Consider the following 26,883-nt stretch of genomic DNA (forward strand, 5'->3'; position numbering starts at 1 on the left):
AATCAATGTGGAAAAATCACAAGCATTCCTATACACCAACAATAGACAAGCAGAGAGCCAAATCCTGAATGAACTCCCATTCACAATTGCTACAAAGAGAATAAAATACCTGGGGATCCAGCTTACAAGGTATGTGAAGGACCTCTTCAAGGGGAACTACAAACCACTATTCAAGGAAATAAGAGAGGACACAAACAAATGGAAAAACATTCCATGCTAATGGATAGGAAGAATTAATATCATTAAAATGGCCATACTACCCAAAGTAATTTATAGATTCAGTGCTATTCCCATCAAATTGCCATTGATTTCTTCAAAAAATTAGAAAAAATGACTTTAAATGTCCGATGGAACCCAAAATGAGCCCATATAGCCAAGACTAACTGAAGCAAAAAGAAGAAAGCTAAAGGCATCACTCCACCTGACTTCAAACTATACTACAATGCTACAGTAATCAAAACAGCATGGTACTGATACAAAAACAGGCATAGACCAATGAAACAGAACAGAGGCCTCAGAAATAACACCACACATCTACAACCATCTGATCTTCAACAAACCTGACGCAAACAAGCAATGAGGAAAGGATTCCCTATTTAGTAAATGGTGCTGGGAAAACTGGCTAGCCATATGCAAAAAAACTGAAACTGGACCCCTTCTTTACACCTTATACAAAAATTAAGGTGGATTAAAGACTTAAAAGTAAAACTCTAAACCATAAAAAACTCTAGAAGAAAGCCTAGGCAAACCATTCAGGACATAGGCATGGGCAAAGACTTCATGATGAAAACACCAAAACCAATTGCAACAAAAGCAAAAAATTGACAAGTGAGATCTAATTAAAACAAAGAGCTTCTGCACAGCAAAAGAAACTATCGTCAGAGGGAACAGGCAACCTACAGAATGGGAGAAATTTTTTGCAATCTACCCATAACACATATGTCTAATATCCAGAATCTACAAGGAATTTGCAAGAAAAAAACAAATAAAACAAATAACCCTATGAAAAAGTGGGTGAAGGATATGAACAGACATTTCTCAAAAGAAGACATTTATGCGGCCAACAAACATGAAAAAAGCTCATCAACACTGATCACTAAATAAATGCAAATCACAGTGAGATACCATCTCACGCCAGTCAGAATGGTGATTATTAAAAAAGTCAGGAAACAATAGATGCTGGCAAGGCTGCGGAGAAATAGGAATGCTTTTACACTGTTGGTGGGAATGTAAATTAGTTCAACCATTGTGGAAGACAGTGTAGTGAGTCCTCAAGGATCTAGAACCAGAAATACCATTTGACCCAGCAATCCCATTACTGGGTATATACCCAAAGGATTATAAATCATTCTACTATAAAGATACATGCACACATATGTTTATTGCAGCACTATTTACAAGAGCAAAGATATGGAACCAACCCAAATGCCCATCGATAATAGATGGGATAAAGAAAACCTGGTACATATACACCATGGAATACTATGCAACCATAAAAAAGAATGAGATCATGTCCTTTGCAGAGACATGGATCAAACTGAAAGCCGTCATCCTCAGCAAACTTACACAAGAACAGAAAACCAAACACTGCTTGTTCTCACTCGTAAGTGGGAGTTGAACAATGATAACACGTGGACAAAGGGAGGGGAACAACACACACTGGGGCCAGTTGTGGGGTGGGGAGCAAGGGGAGGGAGAGCATTAAGACAAATGCCTAATACATGTGGGGCTTAAAACCTAGATGACAGGTTGATAGGTGCAGGAAACCACCATGGCACATGTATACCTATTTAACAAACCTGCACATTCTGCACATGTATCCCAGAACTTAAAGTAAAATAAAAAAAAAAAATGGTGTCTAGGAAGGTTTCACTGAGGTGGCAATTGAGGAGAAACCTGAAGAAAGTGTGAGAACTAGGCAGATTGATAACTGAGGGAAAAATCTTGTAAGCAGAGGGGGAGAACACTCTGGGGAGGAATGTCTTCGAGCAAGGAGGGCTTTGTGGCTGGAGCTGATGAATAAGGCAAGAATGGTATCTATTATATTAAACCTTTCGTTTAATAGTTTCTAGGGGACCAGGTTATGTAGGACAAACTGTAAATACTTTGGCATTTACTCATAGTGTGATGAGACTCTATTAAAAGATTCTGAGAGAAGAGTGGCATGAACTGATGAGTTTTCAAATGACCTTTCTGAGTGCTATGATGGAAGTGGACAGCAGGAGGGCAAAGTGGAAACAGAGAGACCAGTTAGGAGGCTGTCTCAGTAATCGACGTAGAAAACGTAATGAGTTCATTTTTCTCCCAAGATGAAAAGGTTAGAGATAGGAGAGGAAAGGGCAGTAGACACAGGAGCTATATGAAAAGGGGCTGTAATGGTGACATGGCCAGTGAAGATTTATCATTGTAGGGTGAATAATGGACGTTTTAAGAAGGTGGATGTCAAATATTACCTTTGAAATTGTTGTCATATTTCTGGTTTTTCTGCAGATTTCTAGTCATGCCTATTTTTGCTTACAAATACATTGTATAAGAGAGTAGACAGGTAGTTAGAGCTATATCAGTATCAGTAGCTCAATCAATCAATCATCTTTTTTTTTAATCAAGAAAAGTTCTGGGTGTCGCAGCTGAGTTGGAATTGTTCAGAAAAGAGGGTCCACAGGATAACAGAAGCTTGAAATCAAATATCGTCAGGAAAGTAGAAGCTATGGGAGTTGGCAGAGGTCTTGGATAAGGCTTTGAATCTTGAAATTGGGATTTGAACAAACCTTATTTAGATTGCAAAAGTCTTGAAAACTTCATCTGACTTCTGGCTTGAGAGATTTACATTTTTGAACCACTCCTCGTAGAGATGATGAATACTAGAGGGGTCCTTGGAGGAAAAACACAAGGGAGAAAAGGTCTGTACTTCATGAATTATTCCAGATAGAAGAAAGAGATGGTCAATTTAGTAAAGGCAGTGAAAGACGGAATGATAAACGAGAACCAATGTAGCACATTGTGGCAGATTCCACTTGTTTTTCTATCAAATCCACGTTTCCACTTCATTTTTACAGAACTCTAATTTTTATTGGACATCTAAAATACTATATTCTCTATCCTCCCTTTGCAACAAGACTTGACTCAGTTCTGACCAATGAGATGTAAGCAGATGTTGGATCAAAGTTGTTACAGAATGGGAAAGAGCCTGAAAAGTGAGCAGACATTTGGGATTAGTTCCTTTGTTTTTTCCCCTTTTTTTCGGTCTCTAAGAAGTTGAATATACTGTGATGGTTGGGGCTCCTGTAGTCACTTTTGACCACTAAATGCCCTTGAAGATGGACTGTAACTGCTAGGATCATGGAACAAAAAATAGGAAGAGCCCTGGGCTTCCTATCTCAACACTTATTTTATGTGGAGGAAAAATAAATTTATTTTTTATTTAAGTCACAGTGAATTTAGGTTTTCTGTCTATGCTAAAATCTGCCGTGTGATAACTACAGCTACTATTTATTGAGCCCTATTACATTTCAGGCATAGTGCTAAGAAATTTATATTATTAGCTCAATTAATAATCACAGCAATCTTATGCCATAGGTGCTATGATTTAAAGAGGAGAAAAATGAAACTTAGAAGATGTACATAAATTGCCCCAAATCACACAGTTGTTGTGTAGCAGAGATGAGCTTCAAACTTGTTTGATTTTAGTGCTTGGGTATTACCTGCTACAGCATGCTGTCAGGTGGGGATAAAACTTAATTGAAGTTCTGAGAGTCTTATTTGAAGCTACTATGTTTCTCTAAGTTTAACAACTTTATCATTGACCAAGTGTACTTCTCGGCTTGTCTTCACTCACATACTGTTTTGACAAATCCCTATCCTACCCAAGACCTCATTCCACTACAGTTATGCTACAGCCCAGTAAAACTTTAAAATCTTGCCAAAATCTGTTTCATGTAGTTCTCTCTGATAACAATTCCTAGGTAGAGGGAGAGCTCTTCTCTCAGAGGGTAGGTCTGTGTTCAAAATCAAAAGGAGGTAGCAGCTGGCCTAAAATTATGACTGGCATCTGGTCTCAGACTTATTATGTTGACCTGATGCTCTCTTAGATTCTCTGAAATATTTTTCCTCTGAGAGCAAAGCTTCCAGGAACCTAAAACACCTGTATTAACTGGTGACCTAAAAGGAACACTTACCTGCTAACTTCCTGGCTAATTTTCAAGTAGTGAAGACAGCAGTGTGCATTAGCTTATGTAGCTTTTTGTTTCAGAATTAATATAGATTGCAGAGATAAAAGACTATAAAATCGTTTTATTCATGAGTGTGATTCGGAGTGGATTACGAGAGGGTAGGTATTAATGGAAAGGGTTGCTTAATTAGTCTATTCAAAATTATGTGGATATTTACCATTTATTGAATGCCTGTTAGGTGCCAGATGCCACATGACGTACTTTACTTCTCTCATTTGAGACAACTCTTGTACCAGCCCCTACAAGGTAGAGCACAATTTGTAAATATGATGATGTTCATGACATTGATTGAATTGCCAAAGGTCACACAGTGGGAATTTATGTACAGGTCTGTCTCCAAAGTGCAGGCTCTTTCATTTTTATAATTCCATGTCAAAGTATTCAGTGCTTTGGAGTATTTTGAACAGAAGTCTGTTTTGTAGAACTTCAGGAATCTTCAAGACTAAAGTGCTGCTTGTAAACAACTCTGGATCACTGACTGTGGTTTGTTTTGACGTGTCCGGGCACCACGTCCTTCTCTTTCTTGCGGCTACCCTTTGGCTGTTTCATATACGGTAGAAGAAAGAATACGGCTAATTAAATTTCTTATTATTAATTGCTTTGGCAAAAGTTTTGATGTGGAAGGAAATGGAAATTACTGATTAAAATGAACTTTGTTTATTATCTTTCAATTTCATTTAATGGTACATTACCATTCTTCATCCCCATGATTTCTTGAATTGACTTAGTTTTAAAAAAACCCTCGAAATTGCTCTCATTTGAGCAAATGAATACAATATTGTTTATACAAATAAGAAAACTAAATTATATTTTCTTATAATGCTTTATAATTACCCTAATGGTCACACAAAGAAATAAAGTACAGTCATGTGCTGCAGAATGGCATTTTATTCAAAGACGGACCAACTGCACATATGACGGTGGTCCCATAAGATTATAATATCATATTTTAACTGTCCATTTTCTATGTTTAGATATGTTTAGATGCACAAATACTTACCATTGCCCGTAATTGCCTGCAACATTCCCTACTGTATTTAATTTGCTCTACAGACTTATAGCCTAGGAGCAATGTATACTATATAGCCTAGGTGTGTAAATTATACCACCTAGGTTTGTGTGAGTATACTCCATGATGTTTGCATAATGAAGAAATTGCCTAACAATGCGTTTCTCAGAATGTATCCCCGTTGTTAAGTGACATATGACTGTAAATCTTTAAAGCAACCAACTGTGGTGCTAGTTGAAGAGGGCCAATGGCCACAAAATAGTAGTCTTTGCTCTGGGATGGCTAAGTGTGGCAGAGTCTCAATGGAAGGTCATCTTGGTACACTTGATGGCTGACCTGGCTATGTGTACAGTTGATGCTTAAAATCCTTAGCAGTATTCATAAGATTCTATCACCATTAATAGTAACACGCATACTGCAGTATACTCTAAAGTTTCTACTTAAAAGAAATTTGTCATTTGCTAAATTTTACATAAAGCAAAGCAACATTGACTATTTTAGTAACTATAAAAAATGTATGCCCTTATTGGCTATCCTCTATGGAAACTTTGAATTGACAATTAATATTTGAATTTCATTTATTATATTGTTCCAGTTAAGAAAGCAATAATCAAACTCTTGAGTTTTTCTCTTTATATTAAAATAAGTAAGTGTTTTTCAGTTTTCTTTACGAATTCATATTGACCACAGGTTATTACTGACTTAAGAAATTATTCAATAAATTGTTCATGTGTGTAGAACATTTGTCTCTTTGAAGGTATATAAGGGTTAGAGAAAATATCTAAGTATTTACAAAGTATTTGACGAGATTAAATAATCCTATTACCACTAATTTGTTGCTGGTGGCATTTGTGGGCAAATATGCAAGAAAAAGAGGGTTGATGTACAGATTCAGCCTCTTGGGCCTTCGGCCTGCCATTTTCACACAATACAAAAGCTTTCCTAGAGCTGAAGGACAAGTGGGAATCGTACTTCCAATGCAAAAAAAAAAAATTGTTTGAGGGTATAATTTTGCCTGGATTTTCTTTGATTTATAAAGGATTACTTGCCTGGCTTTGTTTGTTATACAAATATAGGTGACATTTGTAGCCTCTGTTCTAGGATTTGGTTGCAACAAATTTTGGGGGGGACTTAAGTGGCTGTTCCGTGAAATACCAGGTGTGAAGAGGGTAATTGCAAGAGAGAAAACAGTTGCTTGAATAATGAGTTTTTCTCGTTCCTTCTCCCCAGGATTTCAAATTGGAGAATATTAGGGTAGCCTCAGTCAAGGTTCAGGAGCAAAGGCAGGAAATAGAGCTTAAGAAATAAAACGACCTTTAAGAAAGATAGAGTCCTGGTTGGACAGGCCTAACATAAAGGACCAAAGGTCTGTGAAAGATGACTGGTTTTCTAACAGTTTGTGTGTGGCTGAGACCAGTTACCCTAATGTGGTGGTTTGCAAACTGGCATGCATAGGACTCTCTTGGAGGGATTGGTAAACACCGATATTTGAGCCTCACACCCAGGATTTCCCATAGTTTTCTATCTAGGGCAACTATAGCTTTACAAAGTGTATTTCTTAAATTATAGTATTGGAAAGTCAAAATTACTCCTGGATCCATGGGCTGAAGAATGGATATTGTATTAGCAGGTATGAAAACAACATTAATCTTCTTGTACCCCTCCATCAGAACCCTTGGGTAACAAGGTATGTTGTCAATGAACAGTATATTTTGAAAAAAAATCTTTTTTCTAAGCAGTAGGTCTCCATAGTGGGCTTAAAAAATATTCAGGAGACCATTCTGTAATCAGATGTGTGGTCATCCAGGCTTTGTTTTTCTGTTTACAGAGCACATGCAGAGTAGATTTAGGTTAATTTTTAAGGGCCCTAGGATTTTCAGAATGGTAAATGAGCACTGCATCAACTTCAGGTCACAAGCTGCATTAGCCCCTAAGAGAGTCGGCCTGTTCTTTGAAGCTGTAAATCCAGGCATTGACTTCTCTTCTTTAGCTATGAAAGTCCTAGATGACATCTTCTTCCAATCGAAGGCTATTTTGTCTGCATTAAAAATCTATTGTTTAGTATAGCCACCTTCATCAATGATCTTAGCTAGAATTTTTGGGATAACTTGCTGCAACTTCTGCATCAGCACCTGTTGCTTAAACTTGCACTTGTATGATACGAAGATGGCTTCTTTCCTTAAACCTCAAGAACCAACCTGTGCTAGCTTCATACTTTTCTTTTGCACCTTCCTCACCTCTCTCAGCCTTGACAGAATTGAAGAGAGTTAGAGACTTGCACTGGATTGGGCTTTGGCTTAAGGAAATGTGTCTGGTTTGATTTTCCATCTAGACCACTAAAACTTTCTCCATATCAGTAATATGGTTGTTTTGCTTTCTTATTATTTGTGTTCACTGGAGTAGCACTTAGAATTTATTTATTTTATTTATTTATTTTTTTTGAGACGGAGTGTCGCTCTGTCATCCAGGCTGGAGCACAGTTGTGTGATCTTGGCTCACTGCAATCTCTGCCTCCCGGGTTCAAGCAATTCCTTGCCTCAGCCTTCTGAGTAGCTGGGATTACAGGCGTTTGCCACCACGCCCGGCTAATTTTTGTATTTTCAGTAGAGATGGGGTTTCACCATCTTGGCCATGCTGGTCTTGAACTCCTGACCTCGTGATCAACCTGCCTCGGCTTCCCAAAGTGCTGGGATTACAGGCGTGAGCCACCGTGCCTGGCCTGAATTTATTTTAAGAACTTTTTCTTTGCATTCTGAACTTGGGTGTTTGGTGCAAGAGGCCTAGCTTTCTGCTTATCTTGGTTTTCGACATGCCATCCCTATTAAGCTTATTTCTAACTTTGATTTAAGGTGAGAGATGTGCAACCCTCCCTTTCACTTGAACACTTAGGGGCTATTGTAGGGTTATTAAGCGGTCTAATTTCAATAGTGTTGTGTTCCAGGGAATAGAGAGGCCTGAGGAGAGGGAGACAGATGGGGGAACAGCTGGTTAGTGGAACAGTCAGAACACACACAACATTTATGAAGTTCCTCATCTTATATGGACATCATTCATGGCTCCCACAAACAATTGTAATAGTGTCATCAAAGATCTCTGCTCACAGATCATTATAACATACGTAATAATAATGAAAATGTTGGAATTATTGTGAGAATTACCAGAATGTGACACAGAGACAGGAAGTGTGCACATGTTGAAAACATGGCACTGATCGGCTTGGCTTAAGGCTGAGTTGCCACAAACCTTCAACTGGTAAAAAAACTCAATATCTGTGAAGTGCCATGAAAGGAGGTATGCCTATACATCATAGTTGATATGATCTGTTTAGAGTAAACGAGTTTATGCATATTGAAAATCTCTTCTTATTTTCTGCATTTATGTACATAAAAATGTAGTGTACTAAGTTTATTTAATTGACTAATTTCTATTGCATTATCTTTCAGCCTTTGTCTTTTTTCTCCTTCTCTATTTGGTGGATCATTTTACTCCTCTCATTATTTTATCTGTTAATTTGACTTTGCTTTATAGTCAGATGTTCACTGAGTTAATATAAAACCTTTCTGATATATTTTTGGTCATTTTACTATCTACTAGATAATACAAAGTTGAAGACGTTTCACACTTTCTGAAGCTTTCATTGCTTCTCTTAATTTTCACATAATTTAATTTTTACTCTGTAGAATTTGTCTCATGAAAGAACAACATCGATGCATTTTTGGCATAGTTTTCTTTATTGCTAGGACATAGTATGCTCGGTAGTGTAGGCAATAAATTGACTTTGTTTTAGTAACTACCAGCACAAGTTCTACATTCTACATAACTACATAATTTAAAAAATTTTTAAGAATTGAAATCTGTGGAAATGTTGATCTTGTGAGATTATACAACATTTACATATTAAGGTCTCAATAAAGATTTTGTTCAAATATGTTTCTAAGCCTCTTGAGGGCCTTAGATCTGTCCATATTAGTAATCTTCTTTGGAAACAGAATCAGGAAAGGAGCTCTTCTACAGACTCTTTGGGTTAAACTACCTTAAAAGGAAGCACTCTTGTGGACCTGACAAAGGTGAATTTTGCAAGTTTTTGCGTTTTATTCAAGGCAAGGAATTTAGACAGAAGAACCATAGGAGAAACACTTGCTTTGAGTTTCTGAGTTAGGCAGAAAGTGTGTTGACAGTGGCTCTGGTCTTTGAAAATATTGAACAAATGAAAGAATTAGTAGTGTAATTAATTAATAATGCTATGAGAGAACATTTCTCACTAATTTTTCTGTAACTCAGAAGTTCACACTAAAGTTGGAAGCTATGCTGCCCTGTGGAGCCCATTCCTTTTATATTACCTGCTACTTGTTGGAGTGCTTATCTCTGCTTGATAAAAAGAGCATCAAGCTGAGTCTTCAGGAGGAAAACCTCAACAGTGTTTAATTAGATAGGTAAACTTCTACGTTTGATCATGCAGCTGGAAAACTTAATAGTGAATTAAATGTTGGACATACACATTGTCATTGCCCATCTGTTTGCAATCAAACATAAACTAGAGAACACTCTCCTAGCTTCTTTACCTCACTGATAAGGTCAGAAAATGTTTAATGGAAGCACCAGAAAGACTTTTCTGTGAGGGAAATGATTACACATGAAAGCGTAAACTCTGGTTCTGTTCATGCTAGTTTATTTTATAGTCTTCAGCTTCCGTAGGAGAATACAATTCACTTGAAAGAAAGAAGCATAGAGGAGGAGGTGAGGAACTGCACAAGGGCAGAAATCAGCAGGGCAGTGTGGGTGATGCATGTGTGCATGCACATGTATGCGTGTAGGGAGCAGGGGAACTGGAAAGGTGGGTCAGGAATGAAATAAGAAAGGTCTTTTTATCTATGCAGAGCAACTTGTACATTGACCTAGGCCTGCGGTTTCAGACAGTGCACCAAGAGCCCTTTCAGGCACCTATGTGGTAGTGGGAGGGAATGGGGCTTTGGAATCCTTATCTTCATTTCAGCCAGCGTTAATATACATATTGCATAAATTTTGTTTCTTCCTATCCTCTTTGTTAAACAAAGTGCTTTGCAGCTTTCATATTTACCCTTGGTGGTTATGTCTTTGTTCCTAGTCTGGGATAATATTTTAATTTTTGTCAGGTAGTCATTGAAACCATGGGTTATTGTCTTAGTCTATGACTTGCTTGGACCACTATGTTTATTTTGGTGCTTCACATTCTTCTCTCCTAACAAAATAATTTGTGATTGAATAATCAGAATGATTCCTGAGGAGTCTCTAGTCCTTTCGGCCTATCTTCCCTTTTAGGATTGCATGCCATAGAATCCTGAATTTCTCTCTGAACTTTCAAATTCTTGACTTACTCTAGTCTAGACTTACCTCAAGCCATCTACTTCAACCTTTCCCTTGCTGGTTATTGTAAGCCTCTGTGTGACAGGGCCCTTGAACCCTTAAATTCATGTCACTTTTGCTTCATCAACCCATTCATTTTTTGACCTTAAGTCTCTAAATAGTTTCTAGACTTTCCTGGTGCTCAAACTATGAAGACTTGTCCCATGCTTTGCACTGAATGAGACACAAGAGCTGATTGATATTATTCTTTGTTGATTTACTTCTATTGCAATTACCTTCTACTTGCCCAGTGAGTTTTTTTGTTTGCTTATTTATTTTTTTAATAGGGTAACTCATTTTATTGTTATATTTGAAATACAGGCATATTCTAGCAATTATCAATACTACCTATATTGTCATAGTAATTAGCCTATATTACAAATTTAAGCTTGATTATTTCAATTCAATCTTGATTTTCAGGGCTATTTACATAGTTTTGTATCTATGTTAACTTCAGCAACTAGAAGTAGCATCTATGATCTTTAAAGTTGTTTCCTCATGGTAATTGTTAGATACATACTCTCTAGTTAGATTTTCTGGTAGGCCAATGGGAGAGATATGTTGGGCAAGATAGAATTTTCAGCATTTCTCAATAGACATAGAAATGATTTTCTACTCTGTGTGCAGAGTTAAGCATTCATAATGTAGAAGTTCAGTTGAGAGGTCTCTTTTAAAAAGAGTGGCAGAAAATATGAGAAAAAAGTGGGAAAGTTTGCTAGTCTTGCACACCCTTGGGGATTTGGCATGCTTCACATGTGATAAAACTTGATTAATTTTTCTCCTTTGTGGATCACAGTTGAGGACCCCACCAGACTGAGTTACACAATTACATTCATCCATTGCAAAACAAAACTAAAACTGTAACGAATGTATTTGAAGAGAAATATGAAAGAAATGAGATGTAGTATGACTTGATCATTTTGGCATGGTCTTATGCAATTTGCTTTTGCTTATATAAGTAGGTTCAGTTAGAGTGGTTCTGCTACAGGTGACCATTAATTACTATTTAATTTATTGGTAGTTTAAAAACAAGTGGAATGATGTAGATTATTCTTGATAAACACTAGTTCAATATTATAATTCATGCTTTTGAGGATCATGACCAGTTTATCTTTAGAAATAGGCTTTATCTCAATAGATGCTTTTTCTCTCCTCTTTCCTCCTGGTTGAGATGATTTTAACGTTAGTGCTCATATGCGCAGAATGTTCACTCTCATCATTTCATTGCCCTTGATTTTGTTTTAAGCACTGATTTTGGCCCTTTTGTTTATCAGTGTTTGAGGTTATTTGTTCATTTCTAGTGTTACTGGGGGAACTGAATGAACTAGATTTCTCCAGTTCAGCTATGTTATGGTTTCTTATATTTTAACAATACCTTCTCCATCCACCAAGGGAAATGGATGGAAACCTTCCATAGTAGGTGAGCTCTATAATGGTTTTCATCAGGTGAAAGCATGACAAACCCTTCTGATGGGACTGAAGAGAAATATATAAATAAAAACACAACTGCTGCTTGAGCTCTTCCTGCAGATGGCACTGGTGTTACTGGATAAAGAACATTTTTGTGCTCAGCAGCTTTTAGTTCATTGTGCACACTGGAAAGGCTCATACGTACCAGGAAACTAAGTAGATGTTTCGTAATAATTACTCACTTATCTGTGCATGATTGAACCCCAGCATGGTTCAACCAGTCCTTTTGGAGGTCTGCTTTTCAATGAATGCATTCACATGGACAATAAAATCTGATGCAGTACTCTTTTTGACTAGGGAAGAGACCTACCACTAAAATCACATAAAAAAGTAAACCTCCAGGACCATTCTCCCAGTTGCATCTGCTTGAAAAAGCCAGCCTAGTCTGAGAATGCATAAATATCACAGGGGTTTGGAGGGAGATATCATGATTTTTTAAAGTAAAAAATATGTTATTCTGGTAAAATCCTGGGGAGATTTATTCTGATAATCTTAAAAGTGAATTCGACAAAGATTTATTGAACACTTATGTAAGGCAATACATTGTGCCAAATTGCTACAGAAGGTTCAAAGATGAAAAACAGAAAACAAACATGATCTGTATCTCCTCAGATCTCTCAAGCTATTTGCAAAAACAGACATAAGCACAAAGATGTGAGATGCAAGTTAGTTTGGTAAGTGATATAAGAATGACCAGTAAGATGTTACTGGAGTAAGGGAGGGGCATCAAAGAGGATTTGAGATGGGCTGTGAAAGAAGGGAACATTCAGTGGAATATGAAGTGGAGAAGAGACAAAGTAAGAATTTTCAAAAAGGGAACTGCATAAGCAAAGGTGTAGTAGAGAGCAGGATTCTGTTTGGGTTTAATGATTTATTTAAGGACTGATACACTCAAGGCTCCCTGTAAGTTGCTCTAAAATATGACTGTATGCCACTTTCTAATTTTGGGCTCCTGGGCGTGTTAGTTAACCTCACTGTGCCTTTGTTTCCTCATTTCTAATGGAGGGTAGTGAGACTACCTCCCTGAAAAGGTTTCTGAGAGGATTAAATGAGCTAACATATATATAGTGCCTGACCATAGTAACAAATATTACTGTCATTATAAAAATAAGTATTGGATGGGCATATTTTATGCCAATCATTCTACAAGGAGAATTCTAATTCTATCAGGAAACTAAGAATTATGTATCATCACAGTTGTACAAATAAAAACATTTAAGTTTAGGTAGATTAATTAACTTGCTAAAGATGATACATAATAGATTTGTACTCAGGCCAAGTGTGTCTTTTTTTCTGCTTCATTTTTCACTTTTTATATAATAAGTTGATTGTAATCAGTCTATGTGGTGAGTGGGTGGAAAGGAGCTTCAGTGACTTAAGGGTGGTAGGGGCCCAGAGCAGAAGCCTTCTGATGCTTGGCCAAGGGTTTAATCTTTATTTGTTATGCAATAGAAAATTACTTATGGGTTATCATGAACACCACCTGTCTCCTTTGGCAAAGAGTGAAAGATAGTTGTGACCCATAGAAGACAATTAATAAGTGTGATTGAAGGCTAATTAAAAAAATTTCAAATATTAACCGAGGGGTTTCTTTTAGTCTAGAGGAGGGAACACAGTAGTAGTTTGAAGAATTATAGTCAGCAAAGGAAAGTAAAAAGAAAGAGATGAAGGAAAGGAGAAAGCAATAGGATATTTTGGGATAGGCACAGGCATGATGGCTGAGTGAACTCAAAGGAGTGATTAACAATGACAAGTGCAGACAAGAAATGGAATAGAATGTAGACCACTGTCAGAAGAGTGTTGGTGGAGGAGTGGGAATAGACACTGTGTGGTAGTTGGTTGAAGAGTGACTGTGAGGTGTATTGTGTGAGAGGGAATTTAGACTGTTTCTTTGAGGAGTTGACATTCTTCATTATGAAGAGAGAGAAGAGAGGCAGCCCCAAAGGTGTCGTTGTAATCGTTTTTATTGTGTGTATATGCATGTGTTTTTCTCTTAGGGATCGGAGTGCATTGATAGTTATTAAGGAAGCTGCCAATAGAGCTGAAGCCAGAGAATGAGAGGTGAGTGATGGTCAGGGAGGTGATAATAGTGAATGTAGCCAGAGGCTAAAAGGGATTAGTCATCCAGTGCGATGAAGATTGGAAAGTAGGAAGGTGACATGAGAATAAGATTGTGGGTGTAGAGTATTGAAGGAGCACCTTTTTGCTTCATGGAAAAAATAGTGTGGGCAGAGGCTATTAAATACATTCTGAATTCTCATATATGACACGTAAATCCCTTAACTAATTCCTCAGTTTTAATGTCCTTCTCCTTCAACGTGCTACACCACCATTTTAGAACTGTTACCAAACGCTATTCGTATCCTGTATTTTGGCATATGGTGTCCTCAATATTAGAAGGTTTTTCTTTCAGATCCTCTATGGTTCAAGTATAGTTTAATATCTCTCTTCTGTGGTCCACTGGGTCTTGAATTCTATAAATTCCCTCCGAGTAGACTTCATTAGATCGAGATCACCTTAATAACAAGGACCATTTTCCGACATAGTTTTGTATTCTTATCATTTAGCATACAGTAGTTATCCAGTAAAATTTGTTGAGTCTAATTTCATTTTCCAAAGTAAGACTTTTTTGTGTTTTTAAGTTTTTGTGGTGATTTAAGATTACTCCAATTTATATACTTTCCATTTGTAAAGCTGAGTTAGAAGCAGACTTGATTTTAAAACTGGTGAAAATGTTACTTTACTTGCTAAATCACTCTCTTAAATGCACACTCCCTTTGCTTTTTTGATTTGGTGTGTGTACCTGTGTATCTGTGTGTGAATTATGGGTCACCAACAAGTGTTGAATATTTTAAGGGTAGAATTTTAGTCTTAATTTTTGAATCTACAACAAAGGCTTGCTAGACTCATGATCAATAAATGCCTGACAAGCAACTAGTAAACTTTTGTTTGTACTCTGTTATGTACTATGTATAGGTCCAGAATCTTCTTGGAGGGTTCATTTTATATCCCTGTGTCTTGGTTACTTCTCTGTGAAATGACTTCTTCCACTGACTTCTACACAATTATAGTTCAGAATTACGGAGGTTATATTTGATTAATAGTTTCTGCTTATAGAAGAAAAGTACTATGTAGATGAATATTCAACAAGAAAAATGTTCTTAGTCATATGCTGGCCTATTCAGTGGGTGATTAAAATGAGTACTATAATCTGTCACAACCGTCTTTGTATGCAAAGTTTAGTAATAAATTATAGAGGATTTTGCTTTTATTTAAATGAGCATAGGCCTTTTGCCTCTGTTCTTTAAAAGTTCATTTCGCTCTTATTTAGAACACTTTTTATTTGCAACTTTCTTCTTCCATAGTTTGCTATACTTCTCATCTCGGTCCAAGATATTACTCCGTGATTTCTTTCTTTTTCCTTCCTTTAGCCCACAGAGTTTCTCACCACCTGAAGTGCAAACACTGTCAGAGTGAATTGATGGCTTTCGTATTATATGTTGACAATGCTACTACTCAGGAGTGGGAATGTCGTCAAAAAGACAGATATGACTGTCCATCCTTTCCAGAGAATATTGCTGTGATAAGAAACATTCACAGGGACGTTTTTTGTTTTAGCTCCCAAGGTTACTTTGGTGTGTGCATCTTACTTTTTATTTTCCAAACATATTGTTGCTAAGTTTCTGAAAGCTTTGTTTGACATCGTATCATAGAGTTTTTGCTTCTCTGAGTTTTGCTTAGCATGCGTACAAAGAATTGTGGTGTTGACATTCTCTATCTTATTTAGAATATTTTATCCAGGGCCCATTGTACTGTGTAATTTAATTTTAAATAATAAATTGAATAGAAATGAAAATAGTGTGCTGCCTTCCAAAACATACTTCCTAGAGCATTTTCTTGAGATTGCTGAGAGGACACTGTTACAGAAACATTACCTCATTTGCTGACCCATGTTTGAATGTGTTTTTGAAGGGCAATGACTCAAGATAGTGGGTAGTTACATTGTATTTTAAGTCTTTCAGAAATTAAAAAATTCAGTGTATCTGGAGTATGATATTCTTTTGTCATCCAGGCTGGAGTGCAATGGCGCAAACATGGCTCACTGTAGCCTTGACCTCCCAGGCTCAAGTAATCCTCTCACCTCAGGTGTGCCACTGCACCTCGCTAATTAAAAAAAAATTTTTTTTGTAGAGATGGGGTTTTGCCAAGTTGCCCAGATTGGTCTCAAACTCCTGAGCTCAAGAAATTCACCTCCCTTAGCCTCCCAAAGTGCTGGGATTACAGGTGTGAGCCACTGTGCCTGGCCTGGAATATGATATTCTGTAAAATTCATCTTATGGTGTTACATATGAACCAACTTCTTAATTGATAAATATTGATAAAATTACTGTTTCATTGAGACTATAGACATCAGAATCGAGAAAAATGGATTAAATTGAGTGAAAATGAATAAAACAGAAGCATATAGTTTGAGGGGGATGAAGGATAATCTGTTTTTAACCCATGGTGGGAATGGTTATAAGATTAAACACAAAATGTAGGATATTTAGTACAGGAGATTGATAAATGTGATCATATTCAAATTATAACTTTTATTTACATTTGATACAATAATGTCAAGTTAAGCAGTACGCTGGAAAATGTTTACCACCTCTTTATTTATTTATATGCCTTTTCATTCTTTCAGTAAACATTTATCAAGCACATACTCTGTACCATGTGCTCTTTTACACCCTAGGGTCTAGTAGTGACCAAAACAGATAAAAAGCCTCTGCTTTCATAAAGATTACAGTGGATTAGTATTCAGAAGATATAAAAATCTCCTTCAAATAAAAAAAAAAGCAAAAGCCCAATAGGAAAATTATCAAAGAAAATGAGCAGGTAATTAAAATAAGAGAAAGTACAAATGGCCAATAAATATTGTTCCTCTTTTAAAACTTCAGTAGTAATTGGAAGACACAAATTAAAAAAAATGAGATAGCAAATTTTTCTCAAAAATTAGGAAAAAGATAGATCACCATTGCCATATGATGACACAGCACAAAGGTCCTCACCGGATGTCAATGCCTTGATCTTGAACTCTCCAGCCTTCAGAACTACGAAACAGTAAATTTCCATTCATTTTAAATCACCTAGTCTCAGGTATTCTGTTATAACGGCACAAAATCGACTAAACAAGCTGTATTAGCTTGAGCTGACATAACAAAATACCACACAGTGGGTGGCTTAAACAAGAGAAATTTATTTTTCACAGTTCTGGAGGCTGGAAGTCTCAGGTCAGGGTGCCAGTGCTGGTATAGGATAGGTGGTAGCGACGTTAGAGGATAACGGGCAGTGTGAAGCACTTAGGTGAGCATGTAAATTGAGACAGTCTTTCAGGAGACAATCTGATAGAACTTTCCACTCTGAAACTCATTTCTTAGCCATGTATCTACTATAGACTGCATGTATGTCCCCAAAGTTCATATGTTAAAACCCTAATCCCTAATGTGATAGTATTTGGAGATGGTGCCTTTGGGAAATAATTAGGTCATGAGAGTGGGAACCTCAAGGTGGAATTAACTATCTGCAAGCCAGGTAGAGGGTCCTTACCAAGAACCCAACAATGCTGTCACCATGATCTCAGAGTTCCAGTCTCCAGAACTGTGAAAAATAATTTTCTCTTATTTAAGCCACACAGTTTGTGGTATTTTGTGATGTTAGCTCAAGGTAATACAGCTTCTGTTTTAGTCCATTTTGTGCTGCTGTAACAGAATATCTGAGATTGGGTAATTTATAACGAATGAAAATTTATTGGTTCACAGTTCTGGAGGCTGAGAAGATCAAGGCACAGACATCTGGTAAGGGTGTTTTTGCTATGTCATCACATGACAAAATGTGGAAGGGTGAGAGCACAAGAGAGCAAACTCACTCCGGAGGGCCCTTTTTATAATGGCATTAATCAGTTCATGAGGGAAGAGCCCTCATAATCTAAACACCTCCAATTAGGCGCCACCTCCCAACACTGTTGCACTGGAGATCAAATTTCCAACAGATGAATTCTGGGGCACACATTCAAAACACAACATTCTGCCCAGGTACCCAAAATTCATGCTCTTCTCGTATGAAAAATCCATTCATTCCATCTCAATAGCCCTAAAAGTCTCAATGTCTTTCAGCAGCAACTTTAAAATGTAAGTCCAAAGTCTCAAATCTAAGCGTTATGTGACTGAGACACGGTACCATTCATCCTGATGCAAATTATGTTCTAGCTGTAACCTGTGAAATTAAAACAAGTTACGTGCTTTCAAAATACAGTGGTGGGACAGGCATAGGACAGATTTTTCCATTCCGAAAGGAGAAATAGGCAAGAAGAATGGAGTAACAGGTTCCAACCAAGTTCAAAAGCTAATAGGGTAGACAATACTAAATCTTAAGGCTTGAGAATAATCTTTGACTTTGTGTCCTGTCTTCTAGGCACATTAAAACTGGAGTTGGGCCCTCAAGGCCTCAGGCAGCTCTAACCCTGTGGCTTTGCTGAGCAGCTCTTATGGGTTGGAGTGTCATGCCTGCACCTCTGTAGGCTGATGTGGCATGCTGGTGGCGCTACAGGTCTAAAGTCTTAGGAGTGGCCCTCCTCTCATGGCTCTACAAGGCATTACCCTAGTCAGGACTCTTTGCAGTGGCTCTGCCCAAACAGCAGGCCTCTGAAGCATCCTTTGAAATCTAGGTGGAGGCAGCCATGCCTCCACAGGTCCAGAGTTACACCTGGGCCTGCTTGAGCCACAGCTGAGGTGGCTGAAGATAGCAGCAGCAGAATGTGGGAGCAGAGGACAGAGACAGCTCTGGGCAATGAACCCCAAATTCTCAAGAGTTTGCTAGGTCTTTCCATCAAAACCTCAAAGTGCAAGGGACTTGAGGGTAGAAAGCTTTTGGCAGCCTTGAAGATCTCTGAAATGCTTTTAGGATAATTCTCCCATTGTCTTGATGACTGGCCCCGGGCTTTCTTCTCTCTATGGTAATCTCCTTACCAAACAGTCACTGCTCAATCCCTTGATTTTCTCTTCTAAACATGCCTTTCATTGTTTACATGTTCATGCTTGGGATTTTCCAAATCTCTATATTCTGCCTTTTTAATTATTAATTCCATCTTTAAATCATTTCTGTCTTCTGACATTTTACTATATGCAGTTAAGAGAAGCCACACAGTCCCTTCCATATTTGCTGCTTAGAGATTTCTTCTGCCAGATATCCTACTTCAATTCTCTTAAATTCTGCTTTCCATAAAGCCCACGACATAGACATAATGCAGCCAAGTACTCTGCCACTTTATAACAAGGATGGCCTTCCCCCAGTTTCCAATACTTTCTTCCTCATTTCTGTCCAAGACCTCATCAGAATGGCCTCTACTGTCCGTATTTCTACCAATATTCTGTTTATAACCACTTAAGTAATTTTTAAGACATTTTATACTTTCCCTACAGTTCTCCTCTTCTTCTAATCCCTCACCACAATTGCCATTATTACTTTGTTCACGGCAATATAGGCATTTTCTAGCCTGCTCCTCTGAATTCTTCCAGCCTTTATCCATTATATGTAGTTCCATAGCTGCTTCCACATTTTCAAGTATTTATTATAGCAACACTCCACTTCTCTGATACCAGTTTCTGTCTTAGTCTGTTTTGTGCTGATATAACAGGATACCTGAGACTGGGCAAGTTACGATGAAAAGAAACTTACTGGCTCCAATTTTGGAGGCTGGAAGTCTAAATCAAGGCACCAACATGTATCTGACAACTTTTTTGTTACATCATTACATGGTGGAAGGCAAAAGGGCAAGAGTGCAAGAGAGGGAACCCGCATGCTGGGCTTAATACTTAGGTGATGTGTTGTTAGGTGCAGCAAACCACCATGGCACACGTTTACCTATGTAACAAACCTGCACATCCTGCACATGTGCCCCAGAACTTAAAAATAAAAATAATAAAAAGGAGTGAACCCATTGCCACAAGACTTTTTTATAATTACATTAATCTATTCATGAAGGCAGAGCCCTCATGATCTAAACACTTCCCCTAGGCCCCACCTCCCAACACTGTTGTACTGGGGACTAATATTTAACACATGAATTGTGGGGGACACATTAAAACTATAGCAGTGTCTTAGAAAATATAGTGCACAGTCATGTTCATTGGGTTTTTGTAGCATTTTTTTCAATGGCAAAAATGAAGGTAATCCAAATATCCTTTAGGGGGTGGGTGGTAAAATAAAGCATGGCATGGTCACACTTGGAAGATTATAGCAAACCTTTTATTTATGTATTCACTTTTTAATATTTCAGCATTTATTTTAAATGCAAGGGGTACATTCATAAAATTTTTACCTGAGTATATTGGACCCAAGTAGTGAGCACAGTACTCAATAGGTAGTGTTTTTTAACCCACAACCTCCTCCGTTCTTCCTCTCTCTTGTAGTTTGCAGTCTGATGTTCCCATGTTTATGTCTATGTGTGCTTAATGTTTAGCTCACATTTATAAATGAGAGCATGTGACATTTGGTTTTCTGTTCCTGTGCTAATTTTCTGAGGATTATAGTCTCAAGCTCCATCCATGTTGCTGCAAAGGACATGATTTCCTTATTTTTTTATGGGTGTGTAGTATTCCAAGGTGTATATCTACCACATTTTCTTTATCCAATTCACCATTGATGGGTGCTTAGGTTGATTCCATGTCTTTGCTATTGTGAATAGCATGGTGATGAACATATGAGTGCGTGTGTCTTTTGGTATAATGATCTGTATTCCCTTGCGTATATACCCAGTAATGGGATTGCTGGGTCTTACGTTAGTACTAAGTTTTTTGAGAAATCTCCAAACTGCTTTCCACAGTAGCTGAACTAATTTACATTTCCACCATCAGCATATAAGTGTCCCCTTTTCCCTGCAGCCTTGTAGGCGTCTGTTGTTTTTTTGACTTTTTAATAATAGACTTTCTGATTGGTGTGAGATGGCATCTTATTGTGGTTTTGATTTGTATTTCTCTGATGATTTGTGATGACCATTTTTGAAACGTTTGTTGACTGCTTATATGTCTTGTTTTGAAAAGTATCTGTTCATGACTTTTGCACATTTTTAATGGGGTTATTTGTGTTTTGCTTGTTGATTTGTTTAAGTTCTCTATAGATTCTGGATAGTGAACCTTTGTCAGATGCATTGTTTGTGAATGTTTTCTCCCATTCTGTAGGTTGTCTGATTAGTCTGTTGATGATTTCTTTTGCAGTGCAGAAGCACTTTCATTTAATTAAGTTCCATTTGTCTATTTTTGTTTTTGTTGCAATTACTTTTGAAGACTCGGCCATAAATTCTTTGCCAAGGCTGATGTTGAGGAGGTTATTTCCTAGAGTTTCTTCCAGGATTTTAATAGTTTGAGGTCTGACATTTAAAATCCATCTTGGGTTTGTTTTTAAATATGGTAAAAGGTAAGGGTCTAGTTTCATTTTTCCATACATAGCTAGCCAGTTGTCCCTGCAATATTTATAGAATATGGAATTCTTCCTTCATTGCTTGTTTTTGATGGCCTTATGGACGATCAGATGGTTATAGGCGCACAGCTTTATTTCCGACTTTTCTGTTCCATTGGTCTCTGTGTCTATTTTTGAATCAGTACCATGCTGTTTGTGTATGTAGCTATATATTTTATAGCTTTATAGTGTAGTTTGTAGTCAGGCAGTGTGATGACTGGCTCTATTCTTTTTGCTCAGGATTGCTTTAGCTATTCAGGCTCTTTTTTTGGTTCCATATGAATTTTAGAATAATTTTTTTCTAATTCTGTGAAGAATGATGTTGGTAGTTTGGTAGGAATAGCATCAAATCTGTAAATTGCTTTGGGCAATATGACCATTTTAATGATATTGAGTCTTTTAATTCCGTGAGCATGGGGTGTTTTTTCATGTATTTGTTTCCTCTCTGCTTTCTTTCAGCAGTGTTTTATGGTTCTTCTTATAAAGATCTTTCACTTTCTTGGTTAGCTGAATTCCTAGGTATTTTATCTTCTTTGTGTCTATTCTAAGCGAGATTGTGTTCTTTATTTGACTCTCAGCCTGGATGTTATTGGTGTATAGAAATGCTACTGATTTTTATACATTGATTTTATGTACTGAAACTTTGATCATAGGAAATCTTTATTACTGATGTGAAAAGATCCTCAGGAAAATGTACGAAAAAATTCAAAGTATTGATGTATGATATTATTTATGTAAAACAAACATGTAATCATACAAAAGTCATATATTTTGTAAATATATATGACATGTGGTTATATGTTTTACACATATTTATGTCACTGCATATAAAAGAGTATGCAACAGTGGTTGCCCATCTGGTAAGGGAAGAGGAATTGGACAGAAGTCCAGAGGAAATTTATCATCACCTAACTTATTTGAAATTCTATGCAAAAATGAATTTATTTAATAATTGTATAAAGTTGTTTTAAATGCAGACAATTACAGGAAATATAAAGAAGTAAATGAGCAGCTGAGAGTATTACAGAAACTGAGTTCTTCAAAGCACCAGAAGATAGTGCCTAGTCAGGTTTGTTTGAAGCACAGATCATTGTTTGAGAATTGAGAAGAAAAATGGGACAAACTTAATTAGAAGTGTTTGCTAATGGTTTTTAAAGTTGGACTTCATTTTATCATTAAATTTTAAGCAGAGATATGAGATTATTAGATATGTATTTTACAAAGTTTTATTTGTTGTACAAGATGAATTGGAAAGAAAGAGACAAAAGAATTTGTGTGTGTCTGTGTTTGTGTGTGTGTGTGTGTGTGTGAGAGAGAGAGACAATTTCAGGGAGAAGGCATGTGTTAAGATATAGGCCTCATAAAACCAACTTACAAATATACTACTAGTGGTCAGATAGTAGAAATAACTTTGAGTACAGTACACGATATATAAATACATCTCATATCTCAATTCTACATAAAACTTACAGTATAGATGTAAGCATATACATTTCCCATCTTAGTTACTGCTATCTCTTGTATACACTTAAAGAAATTTCAAGATCTCAAGATGATTAGGAGTCAGCAAAAAATTTTAATCTGATCTTTGAGAACACCTATTTCAACTTTTCAATTCCCTTGACTTCAGATTCTTAAGAAACTATGAACCTTATATCAGGCCAAAAAGACAGATGATACCTACTTCAGCATCTATCTCAAGGTATATTTCTAACTTCTTTAAATAAAAAAGATGGATATTGGGAAAGTCATTAGTCACCACTGCTTTCCATTTGCTGGTGATAGAGATGAAGTCAATCAACCTGAGCATCTGCCTGGGTCAGCAGACCAGAAGAGACTTTTGACACAGGAATATATAGCTCTCCCTCCAGAGTGCTTTCTAATTTCAACTCTGGACTCCTCTTATTGTTTTTAAGAAGGAAGGTTGATGTTCTTATCTCAGGCAAATTGTCTACCTTCTCTTATGCTGTTTTTCATCACCAAGGCTTTTTAAGACAATCCATCTCATAATTTTAACACAAAACACATTTTCTGATTGGATTTTTACCTCCTAGAGCCTGATTTTTAAAAGTTAAAAGGGGAAAATGAAATCTGTCTCCTGCAAGACATTACTGCTGCATATTTGTCAGGTTTCCAAAAGTAAAATTAAAATGGGAATGATAAATGAAGGTGGTGTTCCCATGTTCCCTTCTCTTTTCAAGTCCACTTAATTCTCCTCCTTTCTTCACTGACCAATATTTTACCCTTAACAACACCAGTTCCTGTTGTTCACATTATATTTAATTACACAGACATCTGTCCAGTTCCTATTAAGTTCAAGTCCTAGAACAATAGAGCAGTCTTGTCTTAGGTGTGGATAGGAATGTACATTAAAAAGAAGTGGAATATAGTGTTCATGATTTATTAAGCGCATAATTATTTTATTCAACAAATATTAAACACCAGATTCTAGGGACACAATGATGGTTTAGATGCCAACTCTGCCCTTGAGGGGCTCAGGTTATTAGGGAAGGACTATTAAAAACATGTAATTAGAATCCTAAGTGTTATAATTGAAGTATGTACAAAATTCTGCATGAGTTCAAAACAAGAACTCATGCAGAATAAGAACTCGGAACTCATGGAGAGAGAGGTCAAGAAAGGTGTCATAGAGGAAGTGATACCCAGAAACAAAGGAGTAGTGCAGCAAAAAGAAGGGTGTAAAGGCTATTCCAGGCAGTGTGTGTGCTATGTGTCAGGGAATAGATGAGGAATACATTTATTCTTTGGGGAAAGGTAAATTGTTCAGTGTTGCTAAAGAACAGGGTACATAGAAGAAAATTTGGTAAAGAACGGGGGGTGGGTGGGGAAGGACTGGATGAAGTCTTGCATTGGCAGAAATGACCAATCACTGTTCTCAGTGTTTTATGTTTTTTTCACATTTATTTTTCACAAAAATTGTGAGTCAAGTACTATTACCCTTATTTTGCAAAAAAGGAATCAGCTAGATAACATAAAAGCAAAAATAAAAATTTTCTAAATATATATAGATAGAAAATGGCAGAGGCAGTAATTGAATTCAGGTCTAATAGGCTTTAACATTTGTGTTCTGAATCATAGAAGAGTGAATGGTCGGGGGAAGACTACTTGTGAAGACCTTGAATGCAGTGGGAATTTGAATTTTATGTGTATGCAGTAAGAATTCAAAGCAATATTTTAAGCAACAGAAAAGGAACGTCCACCATATAGACAGAGAAAGAATTGTGCTTTCAGGACTTCCTTTGCTAACATTAGTACTGTGCAGTCATTATTCTTAGTCAAAGACTTGCTTCAAGTCAGTAATTGGGCAAGTACAAAATATAATTAAATTGGCTCATGGTAACTGGATATACTTATCTACATAGACTTAAACTAAAATGTAATTTAATTTGATGAAACACGCTGAAAAGGACAAAAAGCTAAGGTATGATTTTCAGTACATTTTCAGCTCATTGATATTTAAATGAACTAAGAACTCAGAGACCAGCACAAATATATCTGCAAAAGAACTGCTTCGATGATTATTTAGGGTTGATGTCAGCACAGGATCCAAACAGAAAGCTAGTATGACACAATGACTATCTTAGCCAGGCTTTTCAGACTTGGCAATAAATTTAAAATCTGTATAAATTTGAAGCAAAAATGTCAGCATCATGTGGAGGTCAGTACAACACTACATTATACGTCCTGATTTTATCTGAAACAAAAGCATACTGTAATCTGTTGTTCTATGGGAAATAAAGTATAAATCAAGAAGGGGCTCTATATCAGGCCCTATGTTGTCCTTGAACTACATGCACAGAAACTGAATTGATAATAAAAGCACAGTGGCCTGCTGTGTGACAAATGACTGCATTTATTTCCCTTCCTTTTTTTTTAGATGAGTGAAATCCATAATAAGCCAGGCAACTTGATGCATTAATCTGTTTATATTGTCTTTTATTGCAAAGTATGTGTGTATGGTAAAAGAAATCCTAATATATAAATTACCTTGAAGAGAGTTTTTTTCAAAGTATAAAAGTAAATAAATAATTTTTTTTCTCTGAATTCCATATTTAAAGATGACAATTGTAGGTTGAGTGGATGAATTTGAGTTGATTCTTGTACTTTGAATTCTGATTGTTCCACTTATTGATCTGAACAATTTACTTAGCACTTCTGAGCCTTAGTTTCCTCAACTCAACTGGAAAATGGATATAAAACTCTCCTCCCTTCTAGGACCCGTGTGAAAATTAAATATGATAATATATAGGGTGGAGGTAGGTACTGGGTTCATGTCAGCTTCTAACTGCCCTGCCTACAAAATGCCATATTTGAATTGTTTTGGTTTCAACATTTGGTTTGCTGCCAGAGTAGATAGTCCTACAGAGAAATATATTTGTTTGTCAAAACGTAAATTAAAGGTGATTGTAGGTCTTAAACTTTATTTGAATTTTAGACTTTTTATGAATATTCAAATGTTTTATATTCATATTATTTATTAGAAAGTTAGAGTTTTGATGCTTTTGCCTTCATTGAAGCAGTTGCTGTCCATAAGAAAAGATTTTAAAGTAGATAACAGTAGGACAGGGTGGCCTGTTCATGAAGAGACCCTCATTTGATACATGGCTTATGAAAATACTTTCCTCCCTAAGTCTTATATTAGATTTTTGCCTAACAGAAGACAGCTTGGCTCTAATTGCTAATTTGCAGGAGAAAGCACAATCTCAATGTCTCCCTTATGACAGAGGTGGTTTTTGAAACCAAACCAAAAAGCCATCAGCAATATCCAGGGTAAGTCTGCCAAAATCTAGGGCGAGAGTCTTTTTCTTTTTTAATTTATTTTCTCTTTTCCTTGCAGCTGACTTTGGGACCTGTAATTTATAGGCTGTCATGGAAACAAGTTGCACATGTGAGTTCCCATGGCCAAAGTGTCAGTCTGTGAACGGTGGATATTCAAGGTGGCACCATGTTCATCTATGCTGAGAATAAATTCAGTTCTAAAACATCAAAAAAAAATCTTACTAGATAGAGTCATAGCAAAGAGGGCACTGTTTCAGTGAATTCAAAGACAATTGCCTAATACATGTCTTACTGATTCAAATGTGCTTGCTTAGAAAAAATAGTAAGTTTCCCAGTATGAGTGCATCACCGTGCATATTTACATTTTGATCAGGACACATTGATTTCTTCCCCACAAATAATGAATACAATATTAATAAGAATATTGATTTGATATTTTAGAGTTAATTAGCTTTACTCTGGCAAAAGGCACTTCGGTAGCTTTAAAGCTATCTT

General features: G+C 36.7%; 1 long non-coding RNA gene across 1 annotated transcript in view; it reads left to right on the plus strand.

The window, feature by feature from the left end:
• The window catches only part of LOC131381492 (uncharacterized), a 69,155-nt gene extending 42,620 nt beyond the window's left edge, over positions 1-26,535 (plus strand). Inside the window, exon 3 of the long non-coding RNA XR_009210266.1 lies at positions 26,447-26,535. This is a non-coding gene — a long non-coding RNA (uncharacterized LOC131381492). The remainder of the gene's footprint in view (positions 1-26,446) is intronic.
• Positions 26,536-26,883: the final 348 nt, after the last annotated feature.

The sequence above is a fragment of the Hylobates moloch genome, unplaced genomic scaffold (genome assembly GCF_009828535.3).
Source record: "Hylobates moloch isolate HMO894 unplaced genomic scaffold, HMol_V3 SCAFFOLD_16, whole genome shotgun sequence".
NCBI lineage: Eukaryota > Metazoa > Chordata > Mammalia > Primates > Hylobatidae > Hylobates > Hylobates moloch.